Raw genomic sequence first — 26,217 nt, 5'->3', positions numbered from 1 at the left:
TTATCTGAACAAGGAACACAGCAGCTGATTAAGTGGGAGATGTCTGTCTCGCTGCGGGAATCCACAGGCCTGGACACTAGGGAAGAGCACAGTGATAAAGTATAGGTGGAGAATGGGACTGCGAAGAAGACAAAGAGCGACACAGAGGCAGAAAGCCGGTACACAGGGGAAAAAAGGAGAGCTTCTGCTAATAGGCTTTTCCTCTTGCCCTGACAACCATTGAACCTCTTAATTTTGACAAAGTGCCATTAATATGCTCTCCAGCCAGTCTTCTATAGCTATGCATATATGCTTGGAGAATGATCAGACCTAACATTGGAGTCAACATGCCTCTCACTAGAACATCCAGTCAAGAGGCAGAGCTGTTCATGCTGTTCTAGCGTCCTCAGCATGTGATTTAGACACTAGTCCTCTAATGAAGAATTGTGATTGGCGTCTATAGCACTCTATATTTAACTAGCAAGCATCAAAATTACTATTGCTTATACTTATAATTTAAGATTAAGGATTTTAACAAACCCCTACCCCTAAGAATTAAGCTTCAGTGCATCATTTTCCTGCAAATTATGTTCGGTTTTTGAACATAAATAATACCATATATTGCACAGCTTGTTAAAGGGAGGTGCAGTTACTCGTGAAAAACAATAAAACAGGCAAACAAATTGCATAGACTATCATCGATGTCAAGTCTAGAAAGACTTTAGGATGGGCTCTTTTGACTTTCTAGCAGCTGAATAGCAATGGATCTTTTCACCTTAGTTATCCAGCATTGTGCCACAAAGTTTAACGTACCACATTTAAAGGACTTAATTAATAAATCAGGTTATTTCCCTGGTAAACATAGCCTGGAGTATATATAAATGGAGTATTCAATTTATTATGTCTGTTGTGGCGGTAAATAAAGCATCAAAAACCAAAAAGTATGCATATCAGTGAGAAAATTACAGACATATACCATCCTCTAATGCAGTTACAGATGCGGCGAAAAGCGTGGATGTGCTAAAATGCACAGTAAGGATGCTTTCCTGTCATATAGCCGGTCATATATCTTATGTGCACTTCAACAAGACCAAAGAACGAAGGTTAATATGTTTACATGCCAGAGGAAATCAGGGTAAGGGGGAAAAAAAAAATCAATCGCTGAGTCGATCAGTTTATGCTTAAGCCGTTTATGACTTTACTTGGATGAAGGAAACGCGTTTACATGACCACATGTGAAAGTGAAAGTGAAACCTGACCAAGCTTTTGGCATCTGAATCAGCCTAAGTATATTACAGCATCTCCAGAGATATTATACTAAAGGGCCACAATCAGAATTTTTGTCACACACACACACAAGCTTGTGTTATTTATTTTTTATGTATTTATTTTGTCCACAGGACAGTAATCTGTAGTTTTGCAGCAGCACAACTAGAGGCTGATGTGAGGAAATAGGCCACACAGTTATGCCTTATAAAGATTGTGTTTTTCCCCAGTCACTGCAAACCACTGAAAGTTATTTCATGCCACTGAGAGCATGTTAAGGTTTGACTAACATTAGAAAAACCGATATAGCAGTCACCTTCACAAAAATCATTAATTACTAAAGATGTTTTTATTAATCCTAAACTGATCAGGAGGACACCCAAGATACTTGTTGAGTATACTTGCCAGGATACTTTAAGTTGAGAATGAGAAGTTTTGAGTTGGACACCCTCACATGTCAATGTTTTCATTGAGATTTCATTGTAAGTGCATAATCGGCTTTTATTTGTGTGTCTTTTTACGTATGTACTGATGTGATGCAATTTTGCTGCCTATCTTGGCCAGGTCTCCCTTGCAAAATAGATTTTTTAATCTCAATGGGGTTTTACCTGGTTAAATAAAGGATAAATTAAAAAAACTTGGACGGGGGCAAGGGATTTTGATGGCTGGGCTCAGTTTGAAAATCAGACAGCTTTCTGTGAATTGGTGTTAATGACAGTGTGAGGCTCCACGAATAGGTTAATCCCATCCACAAAGAGCTTGATGAACAAGAAAGAGGTCCAGAGATAGAGTGAAAGCAGGGCAAGAGAAAAAGAGATGTACTGCACATGCACTCAGCTGCCTGGTGGTTCTAATCCGAGCGAGCCTGTTGTCCCCATTAAATGTGTTCTGGGTAATTTCACACCAACAAACGCACACAATCGTCATGAATCATCTCTCACTTGCTTACTAAACACAGCCTTAAAAACCCACCCATCCTACAAACGCTGTTTGTCTGTTGTTCAGTGCCTGGCTGAGTGTTTTTCTCACGGCTGATCACACATCTCTGTGGAATGAAAATGTATTATCAATGCAATAATTTGTCTCGAACAAAAGAGTGCAAATGAAAGCCATGTCAAATGCCTGCCTCTTCACAGCTACAATTAACAGTGTATGCTTACACTCAGTAATGACTCCCATTATTTTCCTCCTGATAATCTCACAAATTGCAGGATCTAGACTGAAGGCTCTTTCACATAACCTAACTCATGTGCACTGAACTCCATGGAGCCTCGAGCAACAACATTACCACTCTCTAGCATGCAGGGCATTGTAGCATGACTCTCAGAGATCAGACAGTATTAACTATGACCTTGTTTGCCACTGACCGTTTGAACCGCAGTCAGTGATGACAAGGGAATTCGCATGACGCATCAATACAAGGGTGGTGCAACAGAGTTGCGCACCACTCAGAATTTAATTGAGAGTGCCTTTAATTTCCTGAACTGTGATTTGAAATTGAATATTACGAAGTAGAATTAAAGGGATACTCCACTTTTTTGGGAAATAGGCTCATTTTAGGCTCATTTTTCTCCCCCAGAGTTAAACAGTTGAGTTTCACCGTTTTCAAATGCATTGAGACGATTTTCTGACATTTAGAAGAATATCCGTAACCAGATACTTTCTGGTCTCATTGACTTCCATAGGGAAAAAAAATACTATGGAAGTCAATGAGACCAGAAACTGTCTGGTTACTGATATTCTTCTAAATATCAGAAAATCAGCTGAATGGATTCAAAAATGGTAACACTCAACTGTTTAACTCTAGGGGAGTTGTAAAATGAGCCTATTTCCAAAAAAAGTGGAGTTTTTAATGCAAAAAAAAAAAAATGTAAAGTAATATACCTCATTTTTAACAATAAAAACAAAGTGTGTCAAGACAAACATTTAATGTTGCTTTGACAAAGCCTGGTTATTGAAAGAAAGTTAAAAAGACTTCGAAACCTCACAAAACATCCTTCAGTGATGCTGTCTGCAGTACTTTTCAAATGGAGGTCATTGTGGTGAATAAAGCTTGAATGTATGAAAACGAGAGGGGCATTGAAGCCCTGTCATAAGTCATCTGAAATGGCCTCAAAAGCATTAACTGTAAAGACAAATAATAATAGTTTAGGACCTATTCTGACCAAGCCACGTGAAAAATTATTATTCGGCTGGGAATTTCTTGTCGAGGGCAGAAGCAAATGAGATACGACTGTCCCACTGGCAGGCAAGGCTTCAGATTACCAGATCACCAATGTGACTGAGTATAAATTTACTGTGGCTGACAGCAGACTGAGATATATAAGACCAACCAATCAAACAAATCCTTTTGTATGACAGATGTTTGTGACATGCAATCCGGATCAAAGTTTGCGCTCTCTCGCTGTCTCCATTTCTCTCTCTTTTCCCATTCTATGCTCCATTAACAAAGCACATATGTGCAAATATGCGTCCATACATTCAGACTCACATATGCCCACACACCAATATGCATCGCAACTCGGCAAGCGTTTTGTCTGCTCCATCACTATCTTGCCATGCTTTTCACGTATTTGATTGTGGCTGTTTTGAGCTCTTCAGAAATGACAAATAGATCAATATCGTTTCATTGGAAATGAAATTACTATGCAGCGGCCACACTGAGATCAGTGCTCACGTTGTGAAATCTACTGTGTAATTGTCTCAGCTAAAGGAGACCAGTGTGAAGAGCGATTTCTCCTCGATCATTTCAAATGTTAATGTCTAATCTGTCAGAAGCCGTTTTGCCAGACCGTATGACAGGCTCAGGTCAGTCTTTTTGCATATCTCCTTTTCTGGTGCTAACATGAAATGATTTCAATCAAACTTGTTCATATGACCCGACATTAGCTACTAAATTACAAAGTAGCAAATTTGATTTTACGAGCATGGCTTGAAGGTGTTACAAATAAACATGAGGGTTTGAGCACATGATTTCTTCTCTTTTTCTCTTTCTGTCTCTCTCTCTCCTCCCAGACTGCGGTTAAATCCATCACTTGTGCATAAATGAGACCTTGGTGGGGGGATAGATTTCTCCAAGGCCTTCGGTTTGATTGAAGCTCCGACTCCTTTTCAATCTGCCTCGGTGCTCTTGCAAGCACCTTTGAGCTCGTCCTGCAGAATAGCCACAAACGCACTTGGGCTTCACCGCCACGCTGCTTGAATACAGGAAACACCAATTACTGTGTGTAATAGAGCCCAGGATAAATCCCACCAAGAATTACAGTCGCATTTTTGAACTAGAGGTCAGCAGGACGAGATAGCGGACAAAAAGTGAAGCCAGTTCAATTCCTACCTGACAAATGCCTGGGCACATAAACACTATGCCTAGATTTAAAATATACATTATTCACAGATAAATAAGCTTTTAAAAGGGTCATGAAACCCTAAAACACATTTTTGAGATCTTAGATATGTACAGGTTGTGATGAAAATAACAATAGCACTTTTATTGTTTATTATTAGGGGTGTAACAATATATCATGCCTTACAAAAATATAACAATATTCAAAAAAGCAATTTTATGATCGAATTTTCTAACGCAGTTCGACTATTCGAAGATCGTGACTCATCCCAAATAAAAACATTACGATTCAAAAGACACCACTGAACAGATGCAGATCACACCTACTGACTTCAAATATGTCAAGGTGATTCCTTGGGGGATAAAAATTGAACAGCTGCCTGCACCTTTACAAAATGGGCTTGGTAAAAAAAAAAATACAAATAAAAAACCCTTGAGAGCAGAGCTTTGAAGATGAAGTCTCATTCTTATATTAGTTGTTTCTCAAAAGCTCACCACTAATAATTGATGGCTTTCTGCTGCCATTTAGCATTTAGAGAGATCACATGTCAGATCTCAACCTGAAGTGTTGTGACTGCAGAACTCTCTCCAGCCTGCAGTTGTCTGTATGTTGTGCTGGGTCAGCATTATCAGGGCCAGAGCTTCAAGCCCCCTTTGATTGTTTGAAAATGAGAGCACAAATGAAGTCAGGACGAAGTTAGATTTTCCACCCCTAATGTTCTAAGTAGTACAGAGAACTTCAAGTGGTAGTAATTATTTCCTCTTTTCAATGCAATAAAGTGCATTCATCTCTTTTCTTTATAAAAAAGCAGCCATTACATGCAGGGAAGCACCCATTGCGAATCTCATTAGACAATCACAAAAGATCAAAAATACCACACAAAGTTGTCTGATGACCTGCCTCGCTCAGTTATTCCTTCTTTTGATCTGCCTGAACTAATCAGCGATATTACCACAGAGCACAGACTCACCACACACACACACACACACACACACACACACACACACACACACACACACACACACACACATCGCACTTACAAATAAAATGAAAATTACTCAACTCTAAACAAAAGTCTAACATACGTACACACTCTTTTTAAAGAGACCATACAGTTGCATGAAAAATAGCATTTAGTTTTTTTTAACTTTCTGGGGTTGGCAATCACGTCAGTGTGATCTGCTCGCTTTTTTTCTTATCGGCGCAAAAAATACTCTGTTCATTTTGATCTTACATATAAGCAACATGTGGGGGACGTTTGCCAAACTTGTTGCTATCTTTGTATAGTGTATATCGTTCCGGACATTCTCCAAGTTTAATTTTGACCATCGTCCCTGATAATTTCACTCCGACCTCATATTTCAGCATGGATTGCTTTGAGAAGCTTTCACAATGTAAGCTTTGCAAAGACGCTGATATTGAATGATGGGCCAGCGCCAAATTTATATGACCTGATAGCAAATTTGAAACATAACTGTGTTACTTATTCACATGGGAATCATAGCAGAGCTTATTTAAACATAGAAGCCTGCTAGCGAAAATAGCTTGTTTAATTCTAAGAGTTTTTGATTACAAAAAGTTGCTAATATATTTGATACTCAGCCAAAACACAAAGTAGCCAAAAAGATACTTAAGTACAGTAACGAATTACATTAGCTTAAACACTTTACACCACTGATTATAAACATTATAAGAGGGTTTGAGACAAAACATGCTAAACATACACAGTAAATCCCCTTTAATAAAGCACAGGGAACAGTTCAACAAACGTATTAAAACAAATTCATTGGCTTTTACATAATTATTTACACAATCTTATTGTGCCACCCACTACTGTGATCAATCTCATTTCGAGTCTCTCTGGAGTTAACAGTTAACACAGATTCATTCATCATAGTGCATGACCACAATGTCGTAGACCTGATAATCCCTCCTGTCTTGAACTGACTGACAGATCATATTCCTTCTTTCTTCAGTCCTTCTTCCTCTTCATGTGTGTTTTCAACCTTCGGTCAGACATACAGGTCTGCTTCGCCGCTATGGCTGAATTAGCTGAATGAACAAATGTCTCAGTGTTGACTGCACCCTCCTTTGAGGGCGCCCAGGATAGAAAACTCATTTCACGTAAGGTGTTCAATTCTGCAGCATTTCCAAAAGACTAATATTTTTTATGACAATAGTAATGTGCTAGATGCGAGGAGACAAGCGTTGGTTGAAGAGATCCACAAATAACATTGCTGCAATTCATAATGTCTTGTAAAGATCTTTGATATGGACCCATATTGTTCCTGCCAGCTACAACTTGCATTTTAAAAGTAATTTCTCAGCCATGTCATTGGTGAATCTCTGTAAATAGCAGCCTGAGGGTTTCACTCAGAATAATTTCATAACAACTCTTCTGGGTTTTTCTTTTCTGACAGGGGAATTGTCCCTTGATATGAGAAAACATCCTTTGAAATCTTAGGCCTTTAGAACAGCTATTTAACTAATATAGTTTTAATATTTTGTGTGTGCTTAATTAAAAGTCGCTGTGCAGACATTAATTACTGTCGGCTGAGAGATCTCCCTTTGTGTTTAATCTGGTTTATATTGCAATTCTGAGTATCTCAGAAAGGGTTTACTGCTGAAGGTTTTAGTGGAAGAATTTGCTCATGATTTTCTGGGTACTGGAACACGGTGGGATGATTAAACTTAATAAGGTTTTGAATGTCGCCTGAGACTGCTTTAGAGGTGTTTAAATTCAGCTCCTACCACCCTTGCCGATCAGTGAACCCTTTTTGGACCATCCGCTGGGGATTCTTCTTTTACTCTTTTTCACCGCTGAATGTGAAAAATGATTGACAGATGATTCTAGGGACCAGAGAACAATCCTCTGTACTCTGCTAGACTTATTCATGTGTGCACATGGCACACACACAAGCATCTTTTGTGTTTACAGAGAAAGAAAGGGGTGAGAGAGACAGACACTGGGGACAATGGGAACAAAAAAATGTTTAAAGGTGAATGTGCTTTCTAAGCATGCCATGGAGATGTTTTTTTTTTTCCACGCGTAATGAAACCAGGATGTCTTTCAGTCCAGGAAGACTTATTTGCTTCTTGACAAGCTGCTATTAAAAACTTAAAAAGGACCAACTTGGCTGATTAACTTCACTCCTCGGAAATAAAAGATGAATTAAGCTCTTTTAAAGTGACTAATTAAGCCTTGCGACTAATCTAACGAGATAACCCAGAAAAAAACATGAACAGCTACATTTTCATTCTACACTTGTCAGGGCTCAGCATGGGGGTCCACGTGTGTGAGAGTAGAATCAAGTAAGGACTGGAGAGTTCAGTTTATAACTTTAAATGTCATATCATTTTACAGAAATAGTAATAATACAGAAATATTTAAATACATTAAAGAAAATAAAGAATTCAAATATCTTTTTTTTCTACATAAAGTGGATCCTTGCAGGTTTTGAATAGCACCACTCAATGAAAGAGTTCCACGAATTCAAATTTCTGCAAATTCATGAAAGTTCTATGTGAAAAACAAGACAGTCTAGAATTCCTCAGTTTAAATGGAAACAAAAAAACCCTGTCTTTTTATATCAATAAATAAAAGAGCAAAACAATTCCTTCTCTCATCTGGAACAGTTTACGACAAACATATTTATCATACTTCAGATACTGGACCTACAGCATCCTAACAAAACTACCTCATAAATGACCGGCTCAAGGGACTATGAAGAGGCACAAATTTTGTTAACAGCCACTTGTGCACTCTGACTCACACAATAGATAAACCTAACATTCGCAACTGATTCTGATGTTAGCATGTGACTGCCGGTATGAGACCACACTTGACTAAGCACAACATCCACATCAATATCGAGAGCCATGAAAAATACACACTACTGTTGAATATTTGGGTTTATTATTATTTTTTAATTGATACTATTCAGCTATCAATGTGAGAGTACATTTTTATTTACATGGTTACACTTTTTTATTTCAAATAAATGCTGTTTAAACTTTCTGTAAATCAAATTATCCTGAATGCATCAAGGTTTGCACAAAAACATAAAGCAGTAATACTGTTAAAAGTTGCTAAAGCATCAAATCAGCATGATTTCTAAAGGATCACATGACATAGAATGGAGTAATGGCTGATGAAAATTCAGCTTTGCAATCACAGAAAGAAATTACATTTCTAAAGTATATGTTAGCCTACGCATATATTACATATGTGTGTGCTTTCTTTGAGTAAAGTTTAACTTTTGGGTGAACAGTACCATTTAGGTCCATGTTTTTTAATATCTAGAGTCGATGTTGTTGTTGTTGTTTTTTTTTACTAATCTAAAGCCCTGGAAGAACTTGTGTTTTTATCTGTGAACAAACTAAAAAATAAAACTGTATGAGCCTGCACAACCCTGCAAGCACTTCCACCCCACATTTTTTATTAAAATATTTATTTCCATGTTTTAAATCTCTGTCACAGACTGAACATTCCGCCATATCCTCCTCCTCCTTCAGTCTCAATCGTTCTTTCCTTTCTCTGATGTTTATTGTCAAACTTTTTTTCATTATTGATGTTTATTGTCAAACTATTCATATCTCCTTTTCTGCTATTCCATCTGTTTCTCCAACAGGCCCCTTAGCTCCGACTCTCAGCCACTTCTCTCGACTCTGTCTGACACATCTCTCCTTGAGATCGATGCAGCTGACAGCTCCGACTGAAGTTCTGCGCGGGGGCTTGTGATTTTTAGATGCGAAACGGCACAAAAAACCCTCCCTATCCTCCACTAAAACATTTTTCCTGTATTTCTCCCTCACACTCTCTTTATGTCATATTCTCTAAGAAAAAATAATATATTTCCTTTGGTTTGTATCTGAATTATTTAATTAGTTATGAGAGTGTAAGGTAAGTAATGCACATGTGTCTTGTATAATGCTGGCCTTACAGTGAGGGAGCTAGACCAGCACTGGTGTAGCTATTCACAAGCACATGCGCACACATACACACAGTGATCTTTCCTTCCCACACTCAGTACACCACAGTAGCACCTCTCTGTAGTATCTGCCACTGTATGTCTCAAAGCTGCCCCAGATTTAGCTGTTTGTGTCACCTTAGAATGAAAACTAAAAGAGGCAGGGTTGTGTTTTATAACATAATTTGTAATATAAATTGTAGACACGTATAACCAAGAGCTGAATGAAGTCATCAAGTACGCCGCTGTTCTATTTCGTCGAATGACCGGACTGCGTCCCTGGGAGTCAAACATGTTAAGTCCGAACAACCAAGTACGCAAGTTCAAACTTGGCGTTCTTGGTTTGGAGAAATGCCTAATGTTTGAAATAAAAATAAAAAAAAAACATTGCTGGTCAACAGTCAACATTCATTCAGAGGATCTTGACGCTGATCTAATCTGGCCTTTTCAATAGGGCTATAACTCAAAAAAAACGTAGCAATGACTATTTACCGTATATTAACTTTGAGACGTGAAACAAATATCTGCTTTTTTATTTTGCCCCCACAACAAAGTAATAATATCTAGAGCTAATAATATCTAAAGACACCAAAAACGTAGATGCTATGTTCAACACCTGTGCTGTCAGCAAACCAGGAAGTCAAGTCAAAAAAAATAATAGAATCTAAAAAAATCACTTCTGGCAAGCCTTGACATTACATATTTCTGAGGTAAAAGGTCATACCCAGCAGCACCTTGCATAACTCGGGGAGAGGTCCGAATTAGTTATATACCCTTTTGAGTCGAAAAGTCATCAGCCATCAATTTGAGGGGTTTTCTAAACAACAGCTCACACTGAAAAGATTTAGATTTAGAGAGGTACACGCACAAAACATTTAGCAGAAATCCTTAAAACAATCCCTTGACTCTCTGTAGAAAGCACAAGTTTTAAATGAATTAATCCTGAATTAAATAAATTAAATTATCTCTCTTTAGAGTGGACTTTGTGGAGCTTTGTAACCTGACTTTGAGATAGATAGATAGATAGATAGATAGATAGATAGATAGATAGATAGATAGATAGATAGATAGATAGATAGATAGATAGATAGATAGATAGATAGATAGATAGATAGATAGATAGATAGATAGATAGATAGATAGATAGATAGATAGATAGATAGATAGATAGATAGATAGATAGATAGATAGATAGATAGATAGATAGATAGATAGATAGATAGGCTCTAGCCAGCGGCAGGGGGAGCTTGGCTGTTGGCAGAGAGGGGTGATATCCCTGCCAATCCCCTTCTATCCCTCCGCCCTCAGATGGGAATATGGAGCTCGCTAGAAGTAATTAAATCAGGCGCCATTCAGCTGCATAACTGCCTAAATTACAAGAATGACAGTGAAAAGAAAACATCAAAAGAATCACATTGTGGATCTGTAATTAGTTTGGATTTAATTTGGCGTGCTACTGACGTATTTGCAACGGATACCTTCAGGCATTATCAAGTGCTCAATCAGTAATTTTGCAACAAAAAAATAAAAATATTTAAAGATATCTGGTGCCATAGAATTGTGTTAGCTAACAGGGTGATTTATATTCATTTCTGAAATTCATACTTGGACAGTTACCTCAAATAATAGATCACTTTAAATTGTAATGTAGACACACATTTTCTGTAAAGCTGCTTTGAAACTTTATGTATTGTGAAAAGCGCTTTACAAATAAATGTGATTTGAACTGAATGGCACAACAATTCAACTCGAGAGATCTGATGGACCCTTCAGGGCCTATGAACCCAGGGGTTCGATCATGCAGTGTGAACAAGGGTTTGAATAAGGGTCTCTTTCCTCGAACTGTGTTTAGCTGAGGCTTGCAGTGAAAGCAATCCTTCATTTAATGTTGGCAGACAGAGAGGAAGTGAGAATGCATGGGCTGAATGTAGACTGGAGTGGTTTTAACTGTACCCTGTCAGACAACACTTAATATCACATTTATCAAGAAGGACAAACGTGAATATTCTACAAGAAGATGCACAAAGAGAACACTTTCCTGCAGATATAGCCTATCAAAAATAAGTGCACTTCAATAAGCCCAAAAACACAGGTTAATATGTCTGCATGTCGGGAGATATCGGGGTAAGAAACAAAAATCTAGCTGAGTAGATCGGTTTATGCTTAAGCCATTTATACTCGGATAAAGAAAAACGGATTAACAAGTTTACATGGCCGCATGCATTGTTGAATTATAGGCTACAGCATTCAGCATTGGGTTAAGAGCGTGCATGTAAATGCGCACACTTATTCCCTGAAAGTAAAAGTAAAACTGTCCGAGTTTTGACATCTGTCGCTGCATTAAAGGCGCATAAAGGCGACCCTAACAAAAGCTGATAACAGTAGTCGGTAGGCCTATATCAACTAACTTAATTTACTACTTGTGGACCATACATTAATTACAAGAATCAATATTTCTAGTTTACAGATTACTGATTTGTGTTGTGTTTGGACCTAAAGACTTATTTAGATATTAGGCATATGTCATTTTAGTGATAGTATTGTTAGTATCAATTTGTAATTGTATTGTTTTTAGTGTTATTAGTGTAATTAAATGTTTTGTTAATGTGCAACAATGTCGTTTTCATCTTGGCTTAAAAAACAACTGTATAAGAATGCACCTCTTTTACAACAAGCACTCATGACAATTTGTGAATAGATTTCTAGCAATTCTATTTTAATGTGGGATGTAGTTTTGTAAGGAAAGGCATATAAATAAATAAATAAAATAATCAAAAGAAATTAGAATAATTAAAACAGTTTAGAATAAAAATACAGTCCAAACAGTCGGATGAACAGTGGCACAGTATTCATTCAGTAAATTCACAGCTAAAAAGATGTGTTTTGAGCCTGGATTTGAATGTGACAACTGAAGGAGCACATCTGATCTCCTCTAGAAGCTGGTTCCAGCTGCCGCTGGCATATAGCTCAAAGCAGACTCTCTTAGTTCATGCTTATAGTGAACCCTTGGTATTTCTAGCAGATGTGATCCTAATGATCTAAGCGATCTGTTAGTGCTCTTTATTCAGTGAGCATATCTGCAATATATTGAGGTCCTAGCCCACTGAATGATTTATATATCAGTAATAATACTTATTATTGATAAATAAAAATCAATCCTAAATGCATCGTTCTGTATGAGCTGCAACTGTCTATGGTCTTTTAGGAAGGCCAGTGAGGAGTCCATTACAGTAATCCACCTTGAGTCCTCATTCCTCAACAGTATGTCAGTGTGGTTATGTGAGGTCGTTGTGAAACTAGGGAAGGCAAATTGATTGTAGGCCCTAATATTAATTCAAAATTTCATAACAAAAGCTGTTCCATGTGCTGAAATGAATAAATAAATTAAATGAAATTATCGCCTTGCTAATATTGCAATCGCCGATATACGATACTATTGTGTATCGGGCGGCACAACCCTAACACTTCCCATTGTTGAGTGACAATATCCTTAATTACAGCAAGAAAACGCAACAAATTCAACTACATAATCTGGGTAAGTGAAACACCCCCTGGGAAAACTCATGCCTTTATCAAGCTATCTAACAAAACCACACTAAATTAAAAGGCAATGTGGCCACTGTGATAGTCAAAGGAAAGAGCATTTGTTTGCTTATTAATTTTTAATTGTTGCACTTAACTGAATGGTTTCGTAAGATAAAGCAGCACTTTACTTCAGTTCATCTCCCAAGTGTTCGTTAGTAAATGTGAGATATAAATCATCCAAGCAAACGCAAACTCAAGGATCCTTGGCTCTCAAGGTTTTCAAGCAAGACATTTTTTTTTTCACATAGACAGTAAATTTGTGAATCTAGATGTGGAGGTATAAGAAAAAGTACACAGAGAGAATAGGAGCTCAAACTGTGTCACTTATTGGTTTTCATGTTACTGCTTGTTTTATGTAGTTTCGTAACAGCCCTGTAGTGACTCCCGAGTGACTGAGTACACAACTATTCTGCATGGAATATTATGAGCTGCGGCTTTGTGATCATCTAAATATATCTACAGAAATCAATAGCCCTAATGGGCAAAAGTGAAGAGCATCAAACGGAATAGAATGAGATGATGAGTAGATAGATAGATATTGATGGAAAAGGGGGAGCGGCAACAAATTCTGATTAGAAACAGAATTAATTGCAAGAAAATGAGAGACAGCATTTTTTTCTTCTAATCATTCAAACTGGATTTCTACTTCCTGATACTGTTCCTGCCACTACCATATCTAAATGAACCCCCACACCTTTGCCTTCTCACTCTCTTTCTCTCTTGTCTCCCAGGGCTGATTACTTCCCAGGTCGGATGTCATTTATCCCCTTAGCTGTCGAGGTGTGGGCCAGACTCCTCTCAGCTCTCTGTCAGCTCTGAGGGACCAATGTTCTGAGGTTGTGACCGTGGTTAACTGGCTGTCCTTTTCGCCCACCCCGGGATGGCACGCACTGACACCATGAGTCAGCCTCCTGTCTGTTCCTGCACACCCCCTGGGATCCACTGGCCTGGCGAAGATATCGAGTCTTATTTTCAAATTGCACCTGATTATAGTATATTGCTGTCAGGGACATGGACATAATTTGAATATAAACTGTGTGCAATATCATGATGGTAATGACCCTGCTGAGATAATGTGTAATTGTTTACAATTCAACGCGGCACTGGATAATATTGAATATCAACCGATTATACATGTCAAAGTTTTTGCCCAGACTAATGCAAACACGGGGCGGGGGGAGGGGGGCAAATTATATAGTAGATTTTTGAATGCAGTGGACCTAAACCCATCTGCTCTTGAAACCGAAAGCAAGACATTTTGATGACTCCCAAAGGTGAGAGTGAAAAATAAATGCATAAAATTCAAATGCACTAATTGAGAAAAATAGAAAACTCCAAATAAATAAACTAAATTTGCCAGTGTTTGTGACAGCTGTCAGCAGTATTATTGAGTGAGTTTGTAATTGTCATGCAGCGGATGGTTCATGGCCGAAAGGGAACGATTGAAGATGTTTTGGTGCTGCCAGTCAGAGACATATCAGCCTTCCAAAATGATCCACTGAATATTCATTAGGTTTAGCTCACTGAAAAAGAGGTACGCCTAGGGTTGCTTCATAATAAAAGCTGCAGAAACATTAGATGTGTGTAAGTTAATGTGTGTAAGTTAATGAGCATTGGTGTTCTTTTCTGACCTCCTTTGATAGTGGTAGCATGCCTATGCATTTTCATTACAACTCAGTTATATGAATGCCATGTAACAGCAGAAATACAGGAGGCTTTCTGAATTATGCATGATGACATTGACAAAGTCCAATATTCTGAGCAACCACACAGAAATGTTTGGAATTCTGCAGATGAACACATTGAATTTTATTAAAAGTCCTAATTAACTGAATTGTATTGAACATTTTAATGGAAAAATAAATAGTGCTATTCAACTAGATTTTTTAAAAAAAAAAAACACAAATTAAAGAACAGTTCAAAAGAACCAATTTGAGTCAAAAATGACAGTGAAAAGAAAAATGAAAATGAGTCAGCTATATTAAGTATATTTAATATATAAAAATAAATAATACTAAATTATTAGGGCTGTAAAACGATTAATCGCGATTAATCGCATCCAAAATAAAAGTTTGTGACTACATAATAACATGTGGGTGCACTGTGTGTGTATATATATATATATATATATATATATATATATATATATACACTCTAAAAAATGCTGGGTTGTTTTAACCCAACTTTGGGTCAAATATGGACTAACCCAGCCGTTGGGTTAAATTTTTACATTACATTTTTAACCCAACATTTTGAAATTAAAACAACCCAGCATTTTTTAGAGTGTATATATATATATATATATATATATAAAAATACACACACATGCGTATATTTAAGAAAAAAATATTTCTATATAAAATATTGATATTTATATATAATATAAATTATATATAAATCTAGAATATACATGAAAATATTTCTTAAATATATACAAGCATGTGTGTCTATTTATATATATATATAAAATAAACATACACAGTGCACCCACATATATTATGTAAACACAAACTTTTATTTTGGATGCGATTAATCGCGATTAATCGTTTGACAGCCCTATAAATTATACATATTAAATTATATACATAATTTAAAATGTAAAAATATATATGATCAGAAATAGTAACGGGACGTAAACTTAAGTGCTGCATTAAATCGAGCCCTGTGATATTCACTATTCATTTCAACGTATTTATACAATCAGTGGTTTTGCGTACAAAATATAAAATGATTGAACAGAACAGATTGATTTCTTTGTCATAATTTTAGCATTTAACAGCTATTTTCCATTTCACTAAAACCAGGCTTATTGGAAGTTGAGGAACAGTGGTAAAATCACCACAGACGTCAAGAAATAAGGCAGACAGAACAGTGTTCCAAACCAGATTCGACTGGGACAGTAAAGACACTGTCTTTAGTGTACACCATCTAACCTGACATGGACTTACAAAGCAATAAGCCAGTCACTCAGACAGCAGCCAGACTTCATATGCTAAGAAGACCACTTCAACCTAAGTAATGTCACGCACCTTAATCCAGATCCTAAAATTTCAGCCTTTATGTTTCCTCTGCCCACATCTGAAACAGTCACAAGGAATGAATGGGAGGTGAATCCCCCAGAGAAATCACCTGATGCCCAGAGTCAACAGAAAGGCTATTCCTGTTCCACTTAAGCCTATAAGCAACACAAGCAAACTGATAGACAGACACCCAGGGATAATGGTAACATTTTACAATAAGGTTTCATTAGTTACAGTAACTACTTTAGCTAACATGAACTAAGAAGGAACAATACTTCCATAGCATTCATCATTAGTTCATTAATTGCAACATTTACTAATGCATTATTGAAGTCAAAAGTTGTATTTGATAACAACATTAGTTAATGCATCGTGAACTAACATGAACTGCTGTATTTTACTAATTTAAATGATCAGATTTATAAATAACAAATGTATTCCTTATTGTTAGTTCATGTTAGTTAATGTGTTAACTAATGTTAACAAATAAGCGTTACCGAGATAATATTCTCAACATTTGAGGCTTTAAACCCTGAAATCCGATCCTACAAACGCAGCAGCCATTAACCCCAACATGGGTGAGAACAAAATGGCTTATTTTAATCGCAAATAATTCATCGACTAAATGCAAATAATAGTACAATTAATGCACTATAAAAATTAAATGAAACAAAATTAAGATTTCATTAATGTAAAGAAAATGTGGCAGAAGTCACAGCTATGCTGCACATGACCTAGAAGCAACATCTTTATTGAAACGAGTTTACATGAAACGATTATGGCAGAAGACATGCCTAGACTTCCAAGATGCCTGTTTAAAAATAGACAGCAGAAACAACTTTGGACAGAGGTAATTCCGTGGAAAGGCCTGTCGACTGGGGAGAAGAGCGGCTTATGCTGTGTTCTAATCTACGAGCAGAATAAACCCCGACGCCGTGACACATGGCACGCTGGCACACACCTTTACTTTCATCCATTCTCTGAAAGCAGAACAGGGTTCAAAAGCATTAGCAGAATTCAGTGCGAGTGTAAAGCACCGCTAGAGATCTTTAGTGCTCACATACTATGACATTCTAAATAGGTTTGCTCTCAGCAGAAGAATAACACACTCTGATAACATTGACGTCCAAGCTAAAGTGCTATTAATTGGCAGAAGGCTATTGCAAAGTTCACACAGATAACCATTTAAGCCTGGTTTCGTACCATAACCTTGTTTGCCAATCACAATAATATGTCCCGTAAAGCAGTAAAAGAGTTTTTTTTGTAATTGTTGCGGCCAAAAATCCTTGATTATGCGGTCTGTTTTCTTAAAAAATGTGATGGAATATCAGTGGTGGAATGTAACGAAGTACAAATACTTTGTTACTTTACTTAAGTACATTTTTCACATATTTTTACTTTACTTAAGTAGAATAAATAGTGCATACTTTTTACTTTTACTTCGTTACATTTTGCAGCAATTATTATACTTTCTACTCCACTACATTTCTACAACTTCTGTTACATTTTCATTACATTTTCTGATCAGTTTTTCCCCTGACAAAATGTAATCTGACCGTCCGTTCGTTGCACGTTCGTTGCTCGCCAGTGACGTTTGGTTGCCATAGATACAGTATATCAACCCGGTTACACTAAATGCGTCTCGCACGCAGTGTGTTTATCGTGCAATTTATACCCGAAAATTTGTTTTTACGTGCATAGGAAACACACCGTGTGTAATACATGTTTGGTTAGGATTATGGCAAGCCAAGAGGTTCAGAATTACACCATAAATTAATCGTGTTTACTGCCAAACATAGTTATTTACATATAGTAAGGATAAGCGTGGTGGGCATATTACCTAATTGCAAGCTTGTTTCAGAAATGGTGACAACAATTTTGTTCTATCAATATTGAACATCATTATAGGAGTATTAGGTTGAATGAGTTAGAATTAAATGTTTTATTAATCATTAGAAAATAGTCATTAAGAGAATACATTTTTATGCAAGTATACTTTTACTTTTAGTACTTAAAGTACATTTAAAATCAGGTACTTTTTACTTTTTACTTAAGTATGGTTGTCATTGTGTTACTTCTACTTTTACTAAAGTAAATATTTATCTGGTTATTTTTACTTTTACTTAAGTACTGAGATTCAGTACTTCCTCCACCACTGTGGAATATACTGTATATTTATGCAATTTTATGCGATGAAATTGCGGGAACTTGCAAAAATTGCTGGAATTTTCAAAAACTGCGGTTTGATGATAAAGAAGCAAGCATACTGTACTACTGTACATCACAAAGTGCTGGGAATATTAAGTTTTCATCTTGTTTAATTTCAGACCTTAATAAACACATCAAACTTAGAAAACATTGATGAGTAGCTTTACAAAAAGAATATGCTACAACCTCTGTAAAAACAAATAAATCAAATATAAAAAATAAAGTGTGATCCTGTTTTACAGCTTTTCGATGATGTTCACGTCACATAATACGGAACGTTTACCCCTGTTGCCATGGGAACATGGGAAATGGCTGCTCTTGTGTGAAGCAAACTTTTTTGCAACGAAAATGCGAGGATTATGAAATCATGCAACCCGGTCTCAACCCAAGACGTCCTATAACTGACGTTTTGGGACGTCTTTTGACCATACGTAAATATTCGCCTTTTTAGGGCCCCCTTAAACGTCGGTAGATGAGGTTATGGGATCCTACCCCAGACCTAAACCTAACCCTAAACCTAACCCGTCACCTAACTGACGTTAAAGGTAAAGCGTCAGTTGTATGACGGCCCGGGATCGCCATCTACCGACGATTAAGGGGGCCCTAAAAAAGCGGATATTGACGTATGGTCAAAAGACGTCCCAAGACGTCAGTTATATGACTTTTTGGGATGAGCCTGTGTTAAATCATGCAATTCCTGCATATTTTGCACAGAAATCGCCAATTTATGAGGCGAAAGTGTGGCGTATTTGAAAATATGAGGACTTCTGCTGATCATGCACTAAATAATGTGATCGCATAATCACGTTTTTTTCTGGAGGGACTGGTAAAGTTTTTTTTTAATAAAAGCTGATCATAGTTAAGAGTAAATCACACCAACAGCTTTAAGCAACCATAATGGGCCCTGCACTCATGGCTCACTCTAGAGGAAATGTTTGAAGGGAAATACATTGAGAGGAGTAATTAGGATTATTAGCAGGGTGTAATTTGCTCAAGAGGAATAAAACAAATTGCTGAGGCGTTTCTAAGCTAAATCGAAAATGAATGCAAAATTAATGGCATGATGAATAGAGGGATTTTACATCTGTTGACACGGGGGGCCATGGTGTCACCACCAAACCGCCTAATGAGCGGAGAACGCCACAGGGTCCAGGGATATTGTGCCAGATACTGTAAATGCTGACCTGGGGTTTTCATGCAGCCATCCTTTCAGTTCATATTCCAGCCTGGTCTCATTGGTAATGCATAAGTATTAATACATTTCAAAGACACAAAACATACTTTTTTGTCCATTTGGATGGATGCTGAAAGGCACGATACATATCGGAAACATTTAAATATATATATATATATATTTTTATTTTTTTTTATATTTTTTTTTTACAGCTACAAAACATTAAATATTTACAAATCTTTCATATCCCTTTTACCATTTTATAGATAAATGTAAGATCCCTTAACCCTACTCCCAAACCTAACAGTAATCACAATAATTTATTTATTTCGAAAATGTAAAAAGCGGTACCAAAATTCGTTCAAAATTTTTGTGTTGTAGTCACAGTCCTCTCTGGAGGTATATAATAGTTTTGTATGAGGTACATAGCAGAATTTTGGTTATTAATCCATGAAAATGTTAATCAGGCTTCCCTCCGTGAAGGTGCGCATTTCCCAATTTCAAATGTACACCGAATGAAACACGGCAGGTCGCAAGCTGTGATGAAGTCGGCAAAAACAAATGAGCTATTGATATCACTGCCGTAAAACATGTTGTAGCGCTTCTTGAGAGCGCAATTTTTGAAATTCAATTCATCATAACGAGTGCAATAGGTAATACGTAAATATTTTACGTTTCAGTGCTGTGAATACGTCAATATTATGTTTCAGTGTGTATAAAAATATAAGTAAAATGTATGTGTGGTAGAGATATTTATTCACCCGTACGAGTTATTAAATATAAATAAGAGTCATCATCACTTGCATGCATCATGTCAGAAAAAAAAAAAGAATAATATATATATATATTTTTTTTTAAATTGAAACCAAATAAAAAAATCTTTACTTTGTAATCATCTTTTCTGGATAAGGGAAAAGGGAAGTCAGTCCTCAATACAGATTTACAGTTTTTTCCTCATGCATGCAAGGTTTTGTTCTTCTCTCTTTAAGGCTGATTCACTGTGAAATAGCAGCTTGAAACAATAGGAGCTATAAGAAAAGGCTCTAATGAGATTTCTACAAATTCCAGCATACATCAGAGAAAATAGCCCGTAGTATGGCGGCTGTCGTTTTGAGCTATGAAGTTTGGTGGGGTGGGAGAGAACGAACACATTAAACACCATTAAAGAGCCCCTTAACACGCCCCCAGATGAGCCGTGACTCCCAGAGCAACATCTGAGGCTCAATGTGTGTCACTAAATCACTTAATTTCTATTCTCTAATGTGCAGCGAGAGGATACAATACATTTAAAGCCAAGGCTTTTGAAAACGACGACCCATTGAAGTTATGAGAGTTTCTCTTTACGTTGTCTTCTCTAACTTTGGACAACGATAACCAACACCCCCTGTAAAATATACAAGGATATTATTCACGGAAAACGATGAATAATGCTCTCATTTGCCTCAGTGAGATAATTAAAATAAAAAAAGAAAAGAATATAATATAATAAAAGGCAATGTTACATTAGACAAGCTGTGTGGTTTGCAGTTAAGACAAGATCTATCTATCTATCTATCTATCTATCTATCTATCTATCTAAATTGAAGCATGAATTAAGCATTAATTCAGCATGCAAGACTACTCTTCGAATTATTAAAGGACTATACAAAAATACACATTACCTCATGCATGCAAACAGGCTAGAACAGTACATCAATTAATGTGAAAACTGTTTTTCTGAATTATGATCTGAGTTTCCAAGCATGTTCATGTCTTCTTCATAGCCTGCAGGTAAATGGACAGACCCCAAAATTGGCCAATCACAGCAAGTAGCACACAAATTCTGCTGACATTCAAATACAGTCATAATTATGCTGTTTTAATGACTTCCTCATGTTTGTGGCCCCTTAACTAAAGTGATGAATTGGTCTTTTGAAACACTGATGAACAATGTGATTTCTGATCCCAGTTACCCAGCATGTTCATGTCTTTTCCAAGTATTGCGATTAATTTAACTGGTTTATACTGTTTCAGAATAAACAGCCTGGTCTCATTGTTAATACGTAGGTATTAATACGTAAATCAGATAGAAAACATACGTTTAGGTACGTTTGGATAGATGCTGAAACGTATAATATGGACATATCTACCGCACTCGGCCATCAAAACTAGTCCTGAGCCGCACTCTGTTGCATTGGGTCCCGTGGGTGCTGGTCTCTCTAGCTCCAACTACTTTAACAGCTGATATCTGTGCCCATTTCGGCTTTTATGAACAACCTGGTAATCACGACTTGGAGAAGACACGCTGTGTGTTTAAATCATGTCACGAACAAGTAAAATATGCAATGGGTGAAGTAAAATTTAAAATTGAGGATGCAGTGCATCGTCAATGCATCGTGATATCTGAATCAACCGAACCGTGAAACCAGTGTAGGTTCACACCCATGATTTCTTCAAAAGTAGATCGTGGAGACAATTTAATTGTCGGCAATCAAAAATCGTGATATCGCACACCCCTAGTCACAACCACAAGCACATTAACAATATGACCATATTTATATATCAGCACCTATTCTGCATCTTGGTCTGCCCTGATAAACACCAGTATACACAGGTTAGCCATATTGGTCCAGGGGGTAAAATGTTTCAAATATGAAGAATGTGTTTGTTTATTTTTAGAAAAGAGAAGAATAGATAGGGAAGATGAGAGGGGTTGAAGACAAAAAAGATGTCAGTCCAAATAGAAGGGAGTGAAAAGGGAGAAGTTTAAATGCCAGACATGTGCTGGCTTCTGCCTGCGGGACACAGACTTGCAGACACTGCAGTCCATCCACCAACAGACTCAATTTACAGATTGGAGAGAAGCAATAAAGAGCTAACAATCTCACTACAGACAGCACTTCTGTAACCGTTCTGTGGCACATCCATTTCTCTTCTTCTCCTCGCCCTCTCAAGAAACTGTAATTTGCTCCTGTTTTTTAATCAGGGTCTCACTAATTAAATGAAAGCTCTTGGGTCTCTCCTAATTTGGTCCTGGGACAGTTCTATTGTGCAGTAAATACAGATTATATCAAAAAAGTGTGTTTGAGATCTGAAGGTTTTGTCTCTTTAATCAAAGAAAAGGGGGATTTTTCTGGAACTGACTGCTCTTCGACAGTAACAGGACTAAAAAGGATAAAAGACTGTGATGTTCAGATAATAACATTTACATTTTAAACATATTATTTAAGAAAATATTTATAATTTATTAGTAATCATAATCAGAACACACAGTTTATATGTGAATAGTGCCCTATGATTTCCGCGATCATGGAATTGGGGAATTGGCCAATTAAATCAATATAATAATTTATATTACTGGACAGTTTAAAGCTCATAACCATATTTTGTTGTTACTTGAAGAGTTCAGTGTTATGTTGTCATCATGCAGTATTTGTCCTGAAAAGGCTACTGAGTAAATGTCTGTATTACCTCAATATATTTAATGTCATTTCTAATTTATTTGTATTTTTTAATACATTTTAATCATTAACTTTAAAAGAACACTCTTTTTACGACTAAAATAACAGTCAAGGGTAAAAAAAAACCTAATTCCCAAAAATTAAAATGGAAAAAAACGGAATTTGGTAAAAAAATAAAACGGATTTTCAGAATCAGAAACATTTTCCTATGGAAGTTTTTACTTACAGGCAGAACCCATCCAATAAATGTGAATGAAATTAAGTAAGTGTCATAAATATTTGTAAGCAATTTTGAGCTCTTCTGCAGCAGTAGTCACACATGACTGTGGGGTACTAGGAATAAGCTCAGAAGCAATCAGCAATTCATCAAAAAAAAAAAAAAAAAAAAAAAGCAAATAGCATTCTGCAGTAAATGTCTAGGGAAATATTTAGCATTTGATTCTCATTCTGATTGCATTGTCATTGATTTTAAATTTTCCCTGCACTGCCTGGGACAGACATAACAGATCATTGCATTTTTTGACTGTCAGTCAATTGAGGAGCTCCGTCTGGGGGCCAGTGAAGACAACCAGTCTCTCTCTCTCTTTCCTTCTGTCTTCACAAGGCTCTCAGAAAGAGAGATCCAGCCCTCGAGGCCTGCAAAGAGCCTCCTCAGCCCTTTTCTCATTGCCTGCTATCTCTTGAAAAGACAGCTTTTTCCTTTTCTTTCCTCTCTCAATGAAAACGAATAACCCTATTAATCCATCCTCCACTGACCATTCTGAAAAAGACAGAAAATGAGAGAGACGCCTTGAATTGTGTGCTTGGCCAAGAAACACTGCTGTTCATGGTCCATTGCCCATTTAAGGAGATCAATGTTTTTATCGATAAGGTCCTTCCTTTCCTCAGCTGTTTCTGTCAGTCTCCAATTAGTAAATGGCTTGGCTTTGACATCTAGAAACCAACCAGCTCTCTGTCCCTTCGCAAACACACACACACACACAGTTAATGTGGCTGGAATAGTGGATCCCTGTGACCCAGTGCAACACTGACACAGTGAATGATACCAGCCTTCGTGGATCTAATTCAGCAGTGCCAAAAGCAATCCGTGTCCTCGTACAGCACCCCGAATGTGAAGTGGGTAAAATATTATAGGTGTCTTAGCCGTTAGTGTGTGATGCATGTGTCTATGTTTAATGTTTTTGGATAGTAGTTTATTTTCTGCCGCTTGTTGAATCATTTTACGTTTCACTTGTCCGCTTTTTGAATGCCAAACAGATTGTGAAAGAAAGAAAGAAAGAAAGAAAGAAAGAAAGAAAGAAAGAAAGAAAGAAAGAAAGAAAGAAAGAAAGAAAGAAAGAAAGAAAGAAAGAAAGAAAGAAAGAAAGAAAGAAAGAAAGAAAGAAAGAAAGAAAGAAAGAAAGGAGAGGGAGGGAGGGAGGAAAAGAGGGAGGGAGAGATCTGTAGCCTAAAGGCAGAGACAGCAATTAAAAGTAAATGGATCCCAGGGCCCATTTCAGATACTGTAGGCTACTACAGATTTCTGCCTATTCTTAGAAGCCGTCCTCAGAGAAGGTTTGAGCTGAGAATTTTCCATGCGTGATGAACTGTGGAAACCAACAAAAGCCCCATTACCAGGAGAGGGTTTTAGCCTTGTCTTGCATTAAGAGAGGGAGAGAGAAAAGAAGCCCTTAGTCAAATGGAATACATTAAAGAAAATTCCCTGTGTCATAGAAATGAAAACCAGAAGCCAAATGACAGTGCTCTCATTATCTGCAAACTAAGAGCTCCAGTGGGACATATTCATAGAGCAAATTACAGACCAGACAAAATTATTTTCCAATAATGCACAGTTTGACAGTGACTCGTAAATGTTTGCGTTAATTTAAGGTTATAATTTGCAAATTGAGCAGCCTTTGGTAGTTATCTTTTTTTGTGCCATTTTGTAAGGGTAAATGTCAGGATAAATGTTTATATGAAAATCATTTTAACTTAAGCTATCTGTACTTCCTCCAATCTTTACAAGAGAAATATAAGATGGCACACTGTGTGTGTGTAGGTGGTAGGATTGTGACAATTGACAATAACGTGTATCATGTTGGAATACTCGGTTTCGGATTTTAGGCCACGTTTACACAAAGCGAAACGAATATTTTCCCCCTCTCCGTTTTCAAAAATAACATCGTTCACACACCCGCATAAGTACGCCGTCGAGCGCAATCACAACTATGCCAAACCTATTGGTGGATAAAGGATAAAGCCATGCAAGCCAATCAGAATCCTCAGAATCGACAAGAGAGAACCTAAAAGCCGTTTCTCCCAGTTCCCACGACAACACATAACCGGCGTTTTCAGAAATCTCCACTTTGGGCGGAGTTTTTAGAAATAATCGTTTTCTGTGATAAAAATGGGGTTTTCATGTAAACGAGAGGCCAAACCGCAGGGAAATATCTGTTTCCCCTTTGTGTAAACGGGCCTTAATGCTTTATTTAACATCACAACAGACATAATAAAATAGAAAACTCAGAATGAGATACACAAATGATAGGCTATGTTTTTAGCTCACTAGCAGGAAATAACCTGATTTATTAATACTATTACAAACAATCCATCTTTACTAGAAAGATTGTCATTTTCTATGATTATAAAATGAAGTAAATAATTAAATAAATGAGTAAAGAAACAAGTAAACAAATGAATGATGAAATAAGAGTGTTAGGCTCTGATACAGAGCAGCCACTTCAGGTTGTTGCTACAGCAGCCTTTGATTTCTATCAACTCTACGACTTGGCTAAAAAGAAAACAAAAATATATCAATCATGCAGCACAACTCCTCAGATGTTAAACAGCTCTATTGAAAAGTAATTAGTTTTTCAATAGTGTTAAAATGCAAATATTAGCCTCAGTCCATTCATGAAAGTCAGCACTTTTGAAAAGCTGCTTTGTGGCTGGTTTTGTGCAATCTCTCAGCATGAATTCGGCATGAATAAACTATTTGATTAAAGTCGAATGTCACCATTTGTCTGAGACAACACTGTATTGGCAGGAGCCTTTTCCCCTCGGCTTTCATCGAGATGCACATTTAAATATGAGAGGAGGCATATTGTAGCTGACAGCACACTCAAATCTCACTGAAATGTCAATGCTAAGCCACTTGAGGAATGGCACCGCTTTGAGAGAAGGCTGATGAACCAAAATGTCTTCCATCACTTCCTGAGCTCTGCAATATCATGCAGAAATATGCAGGAAAAG

The 26,217-nt window shown here is 37.0% G+C and overlaps 1 protein-coding gene across 8 annotated transcripts in view; it reads right to left on the bottom strand.

Moving 5' to 3' along the window:
* Positions 1-26,217, bottom strand: part of ntng1a (netrin g1a) — a 90,564-nt gene that overhangs the window by 50,562 nt on the left and 13,785 nt on the right. The window lies entirely within an intron of this gene.

Source organism: Pimephales promelas, chromosome 22 (genome assembly GCF_988280905.1).
Source record: "Pimephales promelas chromosome 22, fPimPro1.hap1.1, whole genome shotgun sequence".
In the NCBI taxonomy this organism is placed as follows: Eukaryota; Metazoa; Chordata; class Actinopteri; order Cypriniformes; family Leuciscidae; genus Pimephales; species Pimephales promelas.
The sequence above is the reverse complement of the archived record's forward strand: the minus strand, read 5'-3'. Positions and strand labels throughout refer to the sequence as shown.